At 44.7% G+C, this 13,377-nt stretch overlaps 28 non-coding genes across 28 annotated transcripts; all 28 read right to left on the bottom strand.

Moving 5' to 3' along the window:
* Window positions 1-170: 170 nt before the first annotated feature.
* On the bottom strand, window positions 171-252 carry TRNAS-GCU (transfer RNA serine (anticodon GCU)). The gene has a single exon. It is a non-coding gene; the product is annotated as a tRNA-Ser (tRNA).
* A 205-nt stretch (window positions 253-457) lies between these two features.
* On the bottom strand, window positions 458-539 carry TRNAS-GCU (transfer RNA serine (anticodon GCU)). The gene has a single exon. It is a non-coding gene; the product is annotated as a tRNA-Ser (tRNA).
* Window positions 540-744: 205 nt separating this feature from the next.
* Window positions 745-826, bottom strand: TRNAS-GCU (transfer RNA serine (anticodon GCU)). The gene has a single exon. It is a non-coding gene; the product is annotated as a tRNA-Ser (tRNA).
* Window positions 827-887: 61 nt separating this feature from the next.
* TRNAS-GCU (transfer RNA serine (anticodon GCU)) lies at window positions 888-969 on the bottom strand. Its single transcript has one exon. It is a non-coding gene; the product is annotated as a tRNA-Ser (tRNA).
* Window positions 970-2,004: 1,035 nt separating this feature from the next.
* TRNAS-GCU (transfer RNA serine (anticodon GCU)) lies at window positions 2,005-2,086 on the bottom strand. Its single transcript has one exon. It is a non-coding gene; the product is annotated as a tRNA-Ser (tRNA).
* Window positions 2,087-2,291: 205 nt separating this feature from the next.
* On the bottom strand, window positions 2,292-2,373 carry TRNAS-GCU (transfer RNA serine (anticodon GCU)). Its single transcript has one exon. It is a non-coding gene; the product is annotated as a tRNA-Ser (tRNA).
* A 205-nt stretch (window positions 2,374-2,578) lies between these two features.
* Window positions 2,579-2,660, bottom strand: TRNAS-GCU (transfer RNA serine (anticodon GCU)). Its single transcript has one exon. It is a non-coding gene; the product is annotated as a tRNA-Ser (tRNA).
* A 61-nt stretch (window positions 2,661-2,721) lies between these two features.
* TRNAS-GCU (transfer RNA serine (anticodon GCU)) lies at window positions 2,722-2,803 on the bottom strand. The gene has a single exon. It is a non-coding gene; the product is annotated as a tRNA-Ser (tRNA).
* A 620-nt stretch (window positions 2,804-3,423) lies between these two features.
* Window positions 3,424-3,505, bottom strand: TRNAS-GCU (transfer RNA serine (anticodon GCU)). Its single transcript has one exon. It is a non-coding gene; the product is annotated as a tRNA-Ser (tRNA).
* A 205-nt stretch (window positions 3,506-3,710) lies between these two features.
* On the bottom strand, window positions 3,711-3,792 carry TRNAS-GCU (transfer RNA serine (anticodon GCU)). The gene has a single exon. It is a non-coding gene; the product is annotated as a tRNA-Ser (tRNA).
* A 620-nt stretch (window positions 3,793-4,412) lies between these two features.
* On the bottom strand, window positions 4,413-4,494 carry TRNAS-GCU (transfer RNA serine (anticodon GCU)). The gene has a single exon. It is a non-coding gene; the product is annotated as a tRNA-Ser (tRNA).
* A 620-nt stretch (window positions 4,495-5,114) lies between these two features.
* On the bottom strand, window positions 5,115-5,197 carry TRNAS-GCU (transfer RNA serine (anticodon GCU)). The gene has a single exon. It is a non-coding gene; the product is annotated as a tRNA-Ser (tRNA).
* A 204-nt stretch (window positions 5,198-5,401) lies between these two features.
* Window positions 5,402-5,483, bottom strand: TRNAS-GCU (transfer RNA serine (anticodon GCU)). The gene has a single exon. It is a non-coding gene; the product is annotated as a tRNA-Ser (tRNA).
* A 620-nt stretch (window positions 5,484-6,103) lies between these two features.
* TRNAS-GCU (transfer RNA serine (anticodon GCU)) lies at window positions 6,104-6,185 on the bottom strand. Its single transcript has one exon. It is a non-coding gene; the product is annotated as a tRNA-Ser (tRNA).
* Window positions 6,186-6,390: 205 nt separating this feature from the next.
* On the bottom strand, window positions 6,391-6,472 carry TRNAS-GCU (transfer RNA serine (anticodon GCU)). Its single transcript has one exon. It is a non-coding gene; the product is annotated as a tRNA-Ser (tRNA).
* Window positions 6,473-6,533: 61 nt separating this feature from the next.
* On the bottom strand, window positions 6,534-6,615 carry TRNAS-GCU (transfer RNA serine (anticodon GCU)). The gene has a single exon. It is a non-coding gene; the product is annotated as a tRNA-Ser (tRNA).
* Window positions 6,616-7,378: 763 nt separating this feature from the next.
* TRNAS-GCU (transfer RNA serine (anticodon GCU)) lies at window positions 7,379-7,460 on the bottom strand. The gene has a single exon. It is a non-coding gene; the product is annotated as a tRNA-Ser (tRNA).
* Window positions 7,461-7,521: 61 nt separating this feature from the next.
* On the bottom strand, window positions 7,522-7,603 carry TRNAS-GCU (transfer RNA serine (anticodon GCU)). The gene has a single exon. It is a non-coding gene; the product is annotated as a tRNA-Ser (tRNA).
* Window positions 7,604-8,223: 620 nt separating this feature from the next.
* TRNAS-GCU (transfer RNA serine (anticodon GCU)) lies at window positions 8,224-8,305 on the bottom strand. Its single transcript has one exon. It is a non-coding gene; the product is annotated as a tRNA-Ser (tRNA).
* Window positions 8,306-8,510: 205 nt separating this feature from the next.
* TRNAS-GCU (transfer RNA serine (anticodon GCU)) lies at window positions 8,511-8,592 on the bottom strand. Its single transcript has one exon. It is a non-coding gene; the product is annotated as a tRNA-Ser (tRNA).
* A 61-nt stretch (window positions 8,593-8,653) lies between these two features.
* Window positions 8,654-8,735, bottom strand: TRNAS-GCU (transfer RNA serine (anticodon GCU)). Its single transcript has one exon. It is a non-coding gene; the product is annotated as a tRNA-Ser (tRNA).
* A 907-nt stretch (window positions 8,736-9,642) lies between these two features.
* TRNAS-GCU (transfer RNA serine (anticodon GCU)) lies at window positions 9,643-9,724 on the bottom strand. Its single transcript has one exon. It is a non-coding gene; the product is annotated as a tRNA-Ser (tRNA).
* A 1,036-nt stretch (window positions 9,725-10,760) lies between these two features.
* TRNAS-GCU (transfer RNA serine (anticodon GCU)) lies at window positions 10,761-10,842 on the bottom strand. The gene has a single exon. It is a non-coding gene; the product is annotated as a tRNA-Ser (tRNA).
* A 204-nt stretch (window positions 10,843-11,046) lies between these two features.
* TRNAS-GCU (transfer RNA serine (anticodon GCU)) lies at window positions 11,047-11,128 on the bottom strand. The gene has a single exon. It is a non-coding gene; the product is annotated as a tRNA-Ser (tRNA).
* Window positions 11,129-11,747: 619 nt separating this feature from the next.
* TRNAS-GCU (transfer RNA serine (anticodon GCU)) lies at window positions 11,748-11,829 on the bottom strand. The gene has a single exon. It is a non-coding gene; the product is annotated as a tRNA-Ser (tRNA).
* Window positions 11,830-12,033: 204 nt separating this feature from the next.
* Window positions 12,034-12,115, bottom strand: TRNAS-GCU (transfer RNA serine (anticodon GCU)). Its single transcript has one exon. It is a non-coding gene; the product is annotated as a tRNA-Ser (tRNA).
* A 205-nt stretch (window positions 12,116-12,320) lies between these two features.
* Window positions 12,321-12,402, bottom strand: TRNAS-GCU (transfer RNA serine (anticodon GCU)). Its single transcript has one exon. It is a non-coding gene; the product is annotated as a tRNA-Ser (tRNA).
* A 61-nt stretch (window positions 12,403-12,463) lies between these two features.
* On the bottom strand, window positions 12,464-12,545 carry TRNAS-GCU (transfer RNA serine (anticodon GCU)). The gene has a single exon. It is a non-coding gene; the product is annotated as a tRNA-Ser (tRNA).
* Window positions 12,546-13,377: the final 832 nt, after the last annotated feature.

The raw sequence follows: 13,377 nt of genomic DNA, 5'->3' as shown, positions 1-13,377 counted from the left end.
GAGTGCATTTGTGTTCAAAACAAAACGGATAAAACGAAGGAGGCGAGATTCGAACTCGCGCGGGCAGAGCCCAATGGATTAGCAGTCCATCGCCTTAACCACCCTGTCCTCGATTTAAAACTGGTTTAGTTATTTTGCCTGAATTTGTGATTAAAACAATCCGATTAAAACGACTGAGGCGAGATTCGAACTCGCGCGGGCAGAGCCCAATGGATTAGCAGTCCATCGCCTTTACCACTCGGCCACCCCGTCCTTGATTTAGAACTGGTTTAATTATTTTGCCTGAATTTGTGATTATAACAATCCGGTTAAAACGACGGAATCGAGATTCGAACTCGCGTGTTTAGAGCCCAATGTATCAGCATTCCATCGCCTTAACCACTCGGCCATCCCTTCCGCGATTTAAAGGAGTTAAATCATTTTGACTGCATTTGTGTTCAAAACAAAACGGATAAAACGACGGAGGAGAGATTCGAACTCGCGCCGGCAGAGCCCAATGGATTAGCAGTCCATCGCCTTAACCACTCGGCCACCCCGTCCTTGATTTAAAACTGGTTTAATTATTTTGCCTGAATTTGTGATTATAACAATCCGGTTAAAACGACAGAGGCGAGATTCGAACTCGCGTGTTTAGAGCTCAATGTATCAGCAATCCATCGCCTTAACCACTCGGAAATCCCTTCCGAGATTTAAACGAGTTTAATCATATTGCCTGCATTTGTGTTCAAAACAAAACAGATAAAACGACGGAGGCGAGATTCGAACTCGCGCGGGCAGAGCCCAATGGAATAGCAGTCCATCGCCTTAACCCCTCGGCCATCCCTTCCTCGATTTAACCGAGTTAAATCATTTTGACTGCATTTGTGTTCAAAACAAAACGGATAAAACGACGGAGGCGAGATTCGAACTCGCGCGGGCAGAGCCCAATGTATTAGCAGTCCATCGCCTTAACCACTCGGCCACCCCGTCCTTGATTTAAAACTGGTTTAATTATTTTGCCTGAATTTGTGATTAAAACAATCCGGTTAAAACGACGGAGTCGAGATTCGAACTCGCGTGTTTAGAGTCCAATGTATCAGCATTCCATCGCCTTAACCACTCGGCCATCCCTTCCGGGATTTAAAGGAGTTAAATCATTTTGAGTGCATTTGTGTTCAAAACAAAACGGATAAAACGACTGAGGCGAGATTCGAACTCGCGCGGGCAGAGCCCAATGGATTAGCAGTCCATCGCCTTAACCACCCTGTCCTCGATTTAAAACTGGTTCAATTATTTTGCCTGAATTTGTGATTAAAACAATCCGATTAAAACGACTGAGGCGAGATTCGAACACGCGCGGGCAGAGCCCAATGGATTAGCAGTCCAACGCCTTAACCATCCTGTCCTCGATTTAAAACTGGTTTAATTATTTTGCCTGAATTTGTGATTAAAACAATCCGGTTAAAACGACGTAGGCGAGATTCGAACTCGCGTGTTAAGAGCCCAATGTATCAGCAATCCATCGCCTTAACCACTCGGAAATCCCTTTCGCGATTTAAACGAGTTTAATCATTTTGGCTGCATTTGTGTTCAAAACAAAACAGATAAAACGACGGAGGCGAGATTCGAACTCGCGCGGGCAGAGCCCAATGGATTAGCAGTCCATCGCCTTAACCACCCTGTCCTCGATTTAAAACTGGTTCAATTATTTTGCCTGAATTTGTGATTAAAACAATCCGGTTAAAACGACTGAGGCGAGATTCGAACTCGCGTGTTTAGAGTCCAATGTATCAGCATTCCATCGCCTTAACCACTCGGCCATCCCTTCCGGGATTTAAAGGAGTTAAATCATTTTGAGTGCATTTGTGTTCAAAACAAAACGGATAAAACGAAGGAGGCGAGATTCGAACTCGCGCGGGCAGAGCCCAATGGATTAGCAGTCCATCGCCTTAACCACCCTGTCCTCGATTTAAAACTGGTTTAGTTATTTTGCCTGAATTTGTGATTAAAACAATCCGATTAAAACGACTGAGGCGAGATTCGAACTCGCGCGGGCAGAGCCCAATGGATTAGCAGTCCATCGCCTTTACCACTCGGCCACCCCGTCCTTGATTTAGAACTGGTTTAATTATTTTGCCTGAATTTGTGATTATAACAATCCGGTTAAAACGACGGAATCGAGATTCGAACTCGCGTGTTTAGAGCCCAATGTATCAGCATTCCATCGCCTTAACCACTCGGCCATCCCTTCCGCGATTTAAAGGAGTTAAATCATTTTGACTGCATTTGTGTTCAAAACAAAACGGATAAAACGACGGAGGAGAGATTCGAACTCGCGCCGGCAGAGCCCAATGGATTAGCAGTCCATCGCCTTAACCACTCGGCCACCCCGTCCTTGATTTAAAACTGGTTTAATTATTTTGCCTGAATTTGTGATTATAACAATCCGGTTAAAACGACAGAGGCGAGATTCGAACTCGCGTGTTTAGAGCTCAATGTATCAGCAATCCATCGCCTTAACCACTCGGAAATCCCTTCCGAGATTTAAACGAGTTTAATCATATTGCCTGCATTTGTGTTCAAAACAAAACAGATAAAACGACGGAGGCGAGATTCGAACTCGCGCGGGCAGAGCCCAATGGAATAGCAGTCCATCGCCTTAACCCCTCGGCCATCCCTTCCTCGATTTAACCGAGTTAAATCATTTTGACTGCATTTGTGTTCAAAACAAAACGGATAAAACGACGGAGGCGAGATTCGAACTCGCGCGGGCAGAGCCCAATGTATTAGCAGTCCATCGCCTTAACCACTCGGCCACCCCGTCCTTGATTTAAAACTGGTTTAATTATTTTGCCTGAATTTGTGATTAAAACAATCCGGTTAAAACGACGGAGTCGAGATTCGAACTCGCGTGTTTAGAGTCCAATGTATCAGCATTCCATCGCCTTAACCACTCGGCCATCCCTTCCGGGATTTAAAGGAGTTAAATCATTTTGAGTGCATTTGTGTTCAAAACAAAACGGATAAAACGACTGAGGCGAGATTCGAACTCGCGCGGGCAGAGCCCAATGGATTAGCAGTCCATCGCCTTAACCACCCTGTCCTCGATTTAAAACTGGTTCAATTATTTTGCCTGAATTTGTGATTAAAACAATCCGGTTAAAACGACTGAGGCGAGATTCGAACTCGCGTGTTTAGAGTCCAATGTATCAGCATTCCATCGCCTTAACCACTCGGCCATCCCTTCCGGGATTTAAAGGAGTTAAATCATTTTGAGTGCATTTGTGTTCAAAACAAAACGGATAAAACGAAGGAGGCGAGATTCGAACTCGCGCGGGCAGAGCCCAATGGATTAGCAGTCCATCGCCTTAACCACCCTGTCCTCGATTTAAAACTGGTTTAGTTATTTTGCCTGAATTTGTGATTAAAACAATCCGATTAAAACGACTGAGGCGAGATTCGAACTCGCGCGGGCAGAGCCCAATGGATTAGCAGTCCATCGCCTTTACCACTCGGCCACCCCGTCCTTGATTTAAAACTGGTTTAATTATTTTGCCTGAATTTGTGATTATAACAATCCGGTTAAAACGACGGAATCGAGATTCGAACTCGCGTGTTTAGAGCCCAATGTATCAGCATTCCATCGCCTTAACCACTCGGCCATCCCTTCCGCGATTTAAAGGAGTTAAATCATTTTGACTGCATTTGTGTTCAAAACAAAACGGATAAAACGACGGAGGAGAGATTCGAACTCGCGCGGGCAGAGCCCAATGTATTAGCAGTCCATCGCCTTAACCACTCGGCCACCCCGTCCTTGATTTAAAACTGGTTTAATTATTTTGCCTGAATTTGTGATTAAAACAATCCGGTTAAAACGACGGAGTCAAGATTCGAACTCGCGTGTTTAGAGTCCAATGTATCAGCATTCCATCGCCTTAACCACTCGGCCATCCCTTCCGGGATTTAAAGGAGTTAAATCATTTTGAGTGCATTTGTGTTCAAAACAAAACGGATAAAACGAAGGAGGCGAGATTCGAACTCGCGCGGGCAGAGCCCAATGGATTAGCAGTCCATCGCCTTAACAACCCTGTCCTCGATTTAAAACTGGTTCAATTATTTTGCCTGAATTTGTGATTAAAACAATCCGATTAAAACGACTGAGGCGAGATTCGAACTCGCGCGGGCAGAGCCCAATGGATTAGCAGTCCAACGCCTTAACCATCCTGTCCTCGATTTAAAACTGGTTTAATTATTTTGCCTGAATTTGTGATTAAAACAATCCGGTTAAAACGACGTAGGCGAGATTCGAACTCGCGTGTTAAGAGCCCAATGTATCAGCAATCCATCGCCTTAACCACTCGGAAATCCCTTTCGCGATTTAAACGAGTTTAATCATTTTGGCTGCATTTGTGTTCAAAACAAAACAGATAAAACGACGGAGGCGAGATTCGAACTCGCGCGGGCAGAGCCCAATGGATTAGCAGTCCATCGCCTTAACCGCTCGGCCACCCCGTTCTTGATTTAAAACTGGTTTAATTATTTTGCCTGAATTTGTGATTAAAACAATCCGGTTAAAACGACAGAGGCGAGATTCGAACTCGCGTGTTTAGAGTCCAATGTATCAGCATTCCATCGCCTTAACCACTCGGCCATCCCTTCCGGGATTTAAAGGAGTTAAATCATTTTGAGTGCATTTGTGTTCAAAACAAAACGGATAAAACGACTGAGGCGAGATTCGAACTCGCGCGGGCAGAGCCCAATGGATTAGCAGTCCATCGCCTTAACCACCCTGTCCTCGATTTAAAACTGGTTCAATTATTTTGCCTGAATTTGTGATTAAAACAATCCGGTTAAAACGACTGAGGCGAGATTCGAACTCGCGTGTTTAGAGTCCAATGTATCAGCATTCCATCGCCTTAACCACTCGGCCATCCCTTCCGGGATTTAAAGGAGTTAAATCATTTTGAGTGCATTTGTGTTCAAAACAAAACGGATAAAACGAAGGAGGCGAGATTCGAACTCGCGCGGGCAGAGCCCAATGGATTAGCAGTCCATCGCCTTAACCACCCTGTCCTCGATTTAAAACTGGTTTAGTTATTTTGCCTGAATTTGTGATTAAAACAATCCGATTAAAACGGCTGAGGCGAGATTCGAACTCGCGCGGGCAGAGCCCAATGGATTAGCAGTCCATCGCCTTTACCACTCGGCCACCCCGTCCTTGATTTAAAACTGGTTTAATTATTTTGCCTGAATTTGTGATTATAACAATCCGGTTAAAACGACGGAATCGAGATTCGAACTCGCGTGTTTAGAGCCCAATGTATCAGCATTCCATCGCCTTAACCACTCGGCCATCCCTTCCGCGATTTAAAGGAGTTAAATCATTTTGACTGCATTTGTGTTCAAAACAAAACGGATAAAACGACGGAGGAGAGATTCGAACTCGCGCGGGCAGAGCCCAATGTATTAGCAGTCCATCGCCTTAACCACTCGGCCACCCCGTCCTTGATTTAAAACTGGTTTAATTATTTTGCCTGAATTTGTGATTAAAACAATCCGGTTAAAACGACGGAGTCAAGATTCGAACTCGCGTGTTTAGAGTCCAATGTATCAGCATTCCATCGCCTTAACCACTCGGCCATCCCTTCCGGGATTTAAAGGAGTTAAATCATTTTGAGTGCATTTGTGTTCAAAACAAAACGGATAAAACGAAGGAGGCGAGATTCGAACTCGCGCGGGCAGAGCCCAATGGATTAGCAGTCCATCGCCTTAACAACCCTGTCCTCGATTTAAAACTGGTTCAATTATTTTGCCTGAATTTGTGATTAAAACAATCCGATTAAAACGACTGAGGCGAGATTCGAACTCGCGCGGGCAGAGCCCAATGGATTAGCAGTCCAACGCCTTAACCATCCTGTCCTCGATTTAAAACTGGTTTAATTATTTTGCCTGAATTTGTGATTAAAACAATCCGGTTAAAACGACGTAGGCGAGATTCGAACTCGCGTGTTAAGAGCCCAATGTATCAGCAATCCATCGCCTTAACCACTCGGAAATCCCTTTCGCGATTTAAACGAGTTTAATCATTTTGGCTGCATTTGTGTTCAAAACAAAACAGATAAAACGACGGAGGCGAGATTCGAACTCGCGCGGGCAGAGCCCAATGGATTAGCAGTCCATCGCCTTAACCGCTCGGCCACCCCGTTCTTGATTTAAAACTGGTTTAATTATTTTGCCTGAATTTGTGATTAAAACAATCCGGTTAAAACGACAGAGGCGAGATTCGAACTCGCGTGTTTAGAGCTCAATGTATCAGCAATCCATCGCCTTAACCACTCGGAAATCCCTTCCGGGATTTAAACGAGTTTAATCATTTTGCCTGCATTTGTGTTCAAAACAAAACAGATAAAACGACGGAGGCGAGATTCGAACTCGCGCGGGCAGAGCCCAATGGAATAGCAGTCCATCGCCTTAACCCCTCGGCCATCCCTTCCTCGATTTAACCGAGTTAAATCATTTTGACTGCATTTGTGTTCAAAACAAAACGGATAAAACGACGGAGGCGAGATTCGAACTCGCGCGGGCAGAGCCCAATGTATTAGCAGTCCATCGCCTTAACCACTCGGCCACCCCGTCCTTGATGTAAAACTGGTTTAATTATTTTGCCTGAATTTGTGATTAAAACAATCCGGTTAAAACGACGTAGGCGAGATTCGATTCCGCGTGTTAAGAGCCCAATGTATCAGCAATCCATCGCCTTAACCACTCGGAAATCCCTTTCGCGATTTAAACGAGTTTAATCATTTTGGCTGCATTTGTGTTCAAAACAAAACAGATAAAACGACGGAGGCGAGATTCGAACACGCGCGGGCAGAGCCCAATGGATTAGCATTCTATCGCCTTAACCACCCTGTCCTCGATTTAAACTGGTTTAATTATTTTGCCTGAATTTGTGATTAAAACAATCCGGTTAAAACGACGGAGGCTAGATTCGAACTCGCGCGGGCAGAGCCCAATGGATTAGCAGTCCGTCGCCTTAACCCCCCTGTCCTCGATTTAAAACCGGTTTAATTATTTTGCCTGAATTTGTGATTAAAACAATCCGGTTAAAACGAGGGAGGCGAGATTCGAACTCGCGTGTTCAGGGCCCAATGTATTAGCAGTCCATCGCCTTAACCACTCGGCCACCCCGTCCTTGATTTAAAACTGGTTTAATTATTTTGCCTGAATTTGTGATTAAAACAATCCGGTTAAAACGACGGAGTCGAGATTCGAACTCGCGTGTTTAGAGTCCAAAGTATCAGCATTCCATCGCCTTAACCACTCGGCCATCCCTTCCGGGATTTAAAGGAGTTAAATCATTTTGCATGCATTTGTGTTCAAAACAAAACAGATAAAACGACGGAGGCGAGATTCGAACTCGCGCGGGCAGAGCCCAATGGAATAGCAGTCCATCGCCTTAACCCCTCGGCCATCCCTTCCTCGATTTAACCGAGTTAAATCATTTTGACTGCATTTGTGTTCAAAACAAAACGGATAAAACGACGGAGGCGAGATTCGAACTCGCGCGGGCAGAGCCCAATGTAATAGCAGTCCATCGCCTTAACCACTCGGCCACCCCGTCCTTGATTTAAAACTGGTTTAATTATTTTGCCTGAATTTGTGATTAAAACAATCCGGTTAAAACGACGGAGGCGAGATTCGAACTCGCGTGTTTAGAGCCCAATGAATTAGCAATCCATCGCGTTAACCACTCGGCCATCCCTTCCTCGATTTAACCGAGTTTAATCATTTTGACTGCATTTGTGTTCAAAACAAAACGGATAAAACGAAGGAGGCGAGATTCGAACTCGCGCGGGCAGAGCCCAATGGATTAGCAGTCCATCGCCTTAACAACCCTGTCCTCGATTTAAAACTGGTTCAATTATTTTGCCTGAATTTGTGATTAAAACAATCCGATTAAAACGACTGAGGCGAGATTCGAACTCGCGCGGGCAGAGCCCAATGGATTAGCAGTCCAACGCCTTAACCATCCTGTCCTCGATTTAAAACTGGTTTAATTATTTTGCCTGAATTTGTGATTAAAACAATCCGGTTAAAACGACGTAGGCGAGATTCGAACTCGCGTGTTAAGAGCCCAATGTATCAGCAATCCATCGCCTTAACCACTCGGAAATCCCTTTCGCGATTTAAACGAGTTTAATCATTTTGGCTGCATTTGTGTTCAAAACAAAACAGATAAAACGACGGAGGCGAGATTCGAACTCGCGCGGGCAGAGCCCAATGGATTAGCAGTCCATCGCCTTAACCGCTCGGCCACCCCGTTCTTGATTTAAAACTGGTTTAATTATTTTGCCTGAATTTGTGATTAAAACAATCCGGTTAAAACGACAGAGGCGAGATTCGAACTCGCGTGTTTAGAGCTCAATGTATCAGCAATCCATCGCCTTAACCACTCGGAAATCCCTTCCGGGATTTAAACGAGTTTAATCATTTTGCCTGCATTTGTGTTCAAAACAAAACAGATAAAACGACGGAGGCGAGATTCGAACTCGCGCGGGCAGAGCCCAATGGAATAGCAGTCCATCGCCTTAACCCCTCGGCCATCCCTTCCTCGATTTAACCGAGTTAAATCATTTTGACTGCATTTGTGTTCAAAACAAAACGGATAAAACGACGGAGGCGAGATTCGAACTCGCGCGGGCAGAGCCCAATGTATTAGCAGTCCATCGCCTTAACCACTCGGCCACCCCGTCCTTGATGTAAAACTGGTTTAATTATTTTGCCTGAATTTGTGATTAAAACAATCCGGTTAAAACGACGTAGGCGAGATTCGATTCCGCGTGTTAAGAGCCCAATGTATCAGCAATCCATCGCCTTAACCACTCGGAAATCCCTTTCGCGATTTAAACGAGTTTAATCATTTTGGCTGCATTTGTGTTCAAAACAAAACAGATAAAACGACGGAGGCGAGATTCGAACTCGCGTGTTTAGAGCCCAATGAATTAGCAATCCATCGCGTTAACCACTCGGCCATCCCTTCCTCGATTTAACCGAGTTTAATCATTTTGACTGCATTTGTGTTCAAAACAAAACGGATAAAACGAAGGAGGCGAGATTCGAACTCGCGCGGGCAGAGCCCAATGGATTAGCATTCCATCGCCTTAACAACCCTGTCCTCGATTTAAAACTGGTTCAATTATTTTGCCAGAATTTGTGATTAAAACAATCCGATTAAAACGACTGAGGCGAGATTCAAACTCGCGCGGGCAGAGCCCAATGGATTAGCAGTCCAACGCCTTAACTATCCTGTCCTCGATTTAAAACTGGTTTAATTATTTTGCCTGAATTTGTGATTAAAACAATCCGGTTAAAACGAGGGAGGCGAGATTCGAACTCGCGTGTTCAGGGCCCAATGTATTAGCAATCCATCGCCTTAACAACTCGGCCATCCCGTCCTCGATTTAAAACTGGTTTAATTATTTTGCCTGAATTTGTGATTAAAACAATCCGGTTAAAACGACGTAGGCGAGATTCGAACTCGCGTGTTAAGAGCCCAATGTATCAGCAATCCATCGCCTTAACCACTCGGAAATCCCTTTCGCGATTTAAACGAGTTTAATCATTTTGGCTGCATTTGTGTTCAAAACAAAACAGATAAAACGACGGAGGCGAGATTCGAACTCGCGCGGGCAGAGCCCAATGGATTAGCAGTCCATCGCGTTAACCACTCGGCCACCCCGTCCTCGATTTAAAACTGGTTTAATTATTTTGCCTGAATTTGTGATTAAAACAATCCGGTTAAAACGACGGAGGCGAGATTCGAACTCGCGTGTTTAGAGCCCAATGAATTAGCAGTCCATCGCCTTAACAACCCTGTCCTCGATTTAAAACTGGTTCAATTATTTTGCCTGAATTTGTGATTAAAACAATCCGATTAAAACGACTGAGGCGAGATTCGAACTCGCGCGGGCAGAGCCCAATGGATTAGCAGTCCAACGCCTTAACCATCCTGTCCTCGATTTAAAACTGGTTTAATTATTTTGCCTGAATTTGTGATTAAAACAATCCGGTTAAAACGAGGGAGGCGAGATTCGAACTCGCGTGTTCAGGGCCCAATGTATTAGCAGTCCATCGCCTTAACCACTCGGCCACCCCGTCCTTGATTTAAAACTGGTTTAATTATTTTGCCTGAATTTGTGATTAAAACAATCCGGTTAAAACGACGGAGTCGAGATTCGAACTCGCGTGTTTAGAGTCCAATGTATCAGCATTCCATCGCCTTAACCACTCGGCCATCCCTTCCGGGATTTAAAGGAGTTAAATCATTTTGAGTGCATTTGTGTTCAAAACAAAACGGATAAAACGAAGGAGGCGAGATTCGAACTCGCGCGGGCAGAGCCCAATGGATTAGCAGTCCATCGCCTTAACAACCCTGTCCTCGATTTAAAACTGGTTCAATTATTTTGCCTGAATTTGTGATTAAAACAATCCGATTAAAACGACTGAGGCGAGATTCGAACTCGCGCGGGCAGAGCCCAATGGATTAGCAGTCCAACGCCTTAACCATCCTGTCCTCGATTTAAAACTGGTTTAATTATTTTGCCTGAATTTGTGATTAAAACAATCCGGTTAAAACGAGGGAGGCGAGATTCGAACTCGCGTGTTCAGGGCCCAATATATTAGCAATCCATCGCCTTAACAACTCGGAAATCCCTTCCGGGATTTAAACGAGTTTAATCATTTTGCCTGCATTTGTGTTCAAAACAAAACAGATAAAACGACGGAGGCGAGATTCGAACTCGCGCGGGCAGAGCCCAATAGAATAGCAGTCCATCGCCTTAACCCCTCGGCCATCCCTTCCTCGATTTAACCGAGTTAAATCATTTTGACTGCATTTGTGTTCAAAACAAAACGGATAAAACGACAGAGGCGAGATTCGAACTCGCGCGGGCAGAGCCCAATGTATTAGCAGTCCATCGCCTTAACCACTCGGAAATCCCTTTCGCGATTTAAACGAGTTTAATCATTTTGGCTGCATTTGTGTTCAAAACAAAACAGATAAAACGACGGAGGCGAGATTCGAACTCGCGCGGGCAGAGCCCAATGGATTAGCAGTCCATCGCCTTAACCACTAAGCCACCCCGTCCTTGATTTAAAACTGGTTTAATTATTTTGCCTGAATTTGTGATTAAAACAATCCGGTTAAAACGACGGAGTCGAGATTCGAACTCGCGTGTTTAGAGTCCAATGTATCAGCATTCCATCGCCTTAACCACTCGGCCATCCCTTCCGGGATTTAAAGGAGTTAAATCATTTTGAGTGCATTTGTGTTCAAAACAAAACGGATAAAACGAAGGAGGCGAGATTCGAACTCGCGCGGGCAGAGCCCAATGGATTAGCAGTCCATCGCCTTAACAACCCTGTCCTCGATTTAAAACTGGTTCAATTATTTTGCCTGAATTTGTGATTAAAACAATCCGATTAAAACGACTGAGGCGAGATTCGAACTCGCGCGGGCAGAGCCCAATGGATTAGCAGTCCAACGCCTTAACCATCCTGTCCTCGATTTAAAACTGGTTTAATTATTTTGCCTGAATTTGTGATTAAAACAATCCGGTTAAAACGACGTAGGCGAGATTCTAACTCGCGTGTTTACAGCTCAATGTATCAGCAATCCATCGCCTTAACCACTCGGAAATCCCTTCCGGGATTTAAACGAGTTTAATCATTTTGCCTGCATTTGTGTTCAAAACAAAACAGATAAACGACGGAGGCGAGATTCGAACTCGCGCGGGCAGACCCCAATGGAATAGCAGTCCATCGCCTTAACCCCTCGGCCATCCCTTCCTCGATTTAACCGAGTTAAATCATTTTGACTGCATTTGTGTTCAAAACAAAACGGATAAAACGACGGAGGCGAGATTCGAACTCGCGTGTTAAGAGCCCAATGTATCAGCAATCCATCGCCTTAACCACTCGGAAATCCCTTTCGCGATTTAAACGAGTTTAATCATTTTGGCTGCATTTGTGTTCAAAACAAAACAGATAAAACGACGGAGGCGAGATTCGAACTCGCGCGGGCAGAGCCCAATGGATTAGCAGTCCATCGCCTTAACCGCTCGGCCACCCCGTTCTTGATTTAAAACTGGTTTAATTATTTTGCCTGAATTTGTGATTAAAACAATCCGGTTAAAACGACAGAGGCGAGATTCGAACTCGCGTGTTTAGAGCTCAATGTATCAGCAATCCATCGCCTTAACCACTCGGAAATCCCTTCCGGGATTTAAACGAGTTTAATCATTTTGCCTGCATTTGTGTTCAAAACAAAACAGATAAAACGACGGAGGCGAGATTCGAACTCGCGCGGGCAGAGCCCAATGGAATAGCAGTCCATCGCCTTAACCCCTCGGCCATCCCTTCCTCGATTTAACCGAGTTAAATCATTTTGACTGCATTTGTGTTCAAAACAAAACGGATAAAACGACGGAGGCGAGATTCGAACTCGCGCGGGCAGAGCCCAATGTATTAGCAGTCCATCGCCTTAACCACTCGGCCACCCCGTCCTTGATGTAAAACTGGTTTAATTATTTTGCCTGAATTTGTGATTAAAACAATCCGGTTAAAACGACGTAGGCGAGATTCGATTCCGCGTGTTAAGAGCCCAATGTATCAGCAATCCATCGCCTTAACCACTCGGAAATCCCTTTCGCGATTTAAACGAGTTTAATCATTTTGGCTGCATTTGTGTTCAAAACAAAACAGATAAAACGACGGAGGCGAGATTCGAACTCGCGTGTTTAGAGCCCAATGAATTAGCAATCCATCGCGTTAACCACTCGGCCATCCCTTCCTCGATTTAACCGAGTTTAATCATTTTGACTGCATTTGTGTTCAAAACAAAACGGATAAAACGAAGGAGGCGAGATTCGAACTCGCGCGGGCAGAGCCCAATGGATTAGCATTCCATCGCCTTAACAACCCTGTCCTCGATTTAAAACTGGTTCAATTATTTTGCCAGAATTTGTGATTAAAACAATCCGATTAAAACGACTGAGGCGAGATTCAAACTCGCGCGGGCAGAGCCCAATGGATTAGCAGTCCAACGCCTTAACTATCCTGTCCTCGATTTAAAACTGGTTTAATTATTTTGCCTGAATTTGTGATTAAAACAATCCGGTTAAAACGAGGGAGGCGAGATTCGAACTCGCGTGTTCAGGGCCCAATGTATTAGCAATCCATCGCCTTAACAACTCGGCCATCCCGTCCTCGATTTAAAACTGGTTTAATTATTTTGCCTGAATTTGTGATTAAAACAATCCGGTTAAAACGACGTAGGCGAGATTCGAACTCGCGTGTTAAGAGCCCAATGTATCAGCAATCCATCGCCTTAACCAC

This window comes from Phalangium opilio, unplaced genomic scaffold (genome assembly GCF_054372755.1).
Source record: "Phalangium opilio isolate 3A_F unplaced genomic scaffold, DU_Popi_V2 ptg000089l_1, whole genome shotgun sequence".
In the NCBI taxonomy this organism is placed as follows: Eukaryota; Metazoa; Arthropoda; class Arachnida; order Opiliones; family Phalangiidae; genus Phalangium; species Phalangium opilio.
The sequence above is the reverse complement of the archived record's forward strand: the minus strand, read 5'-3'. Positions and strand labels throughout refer to the sequence as shown.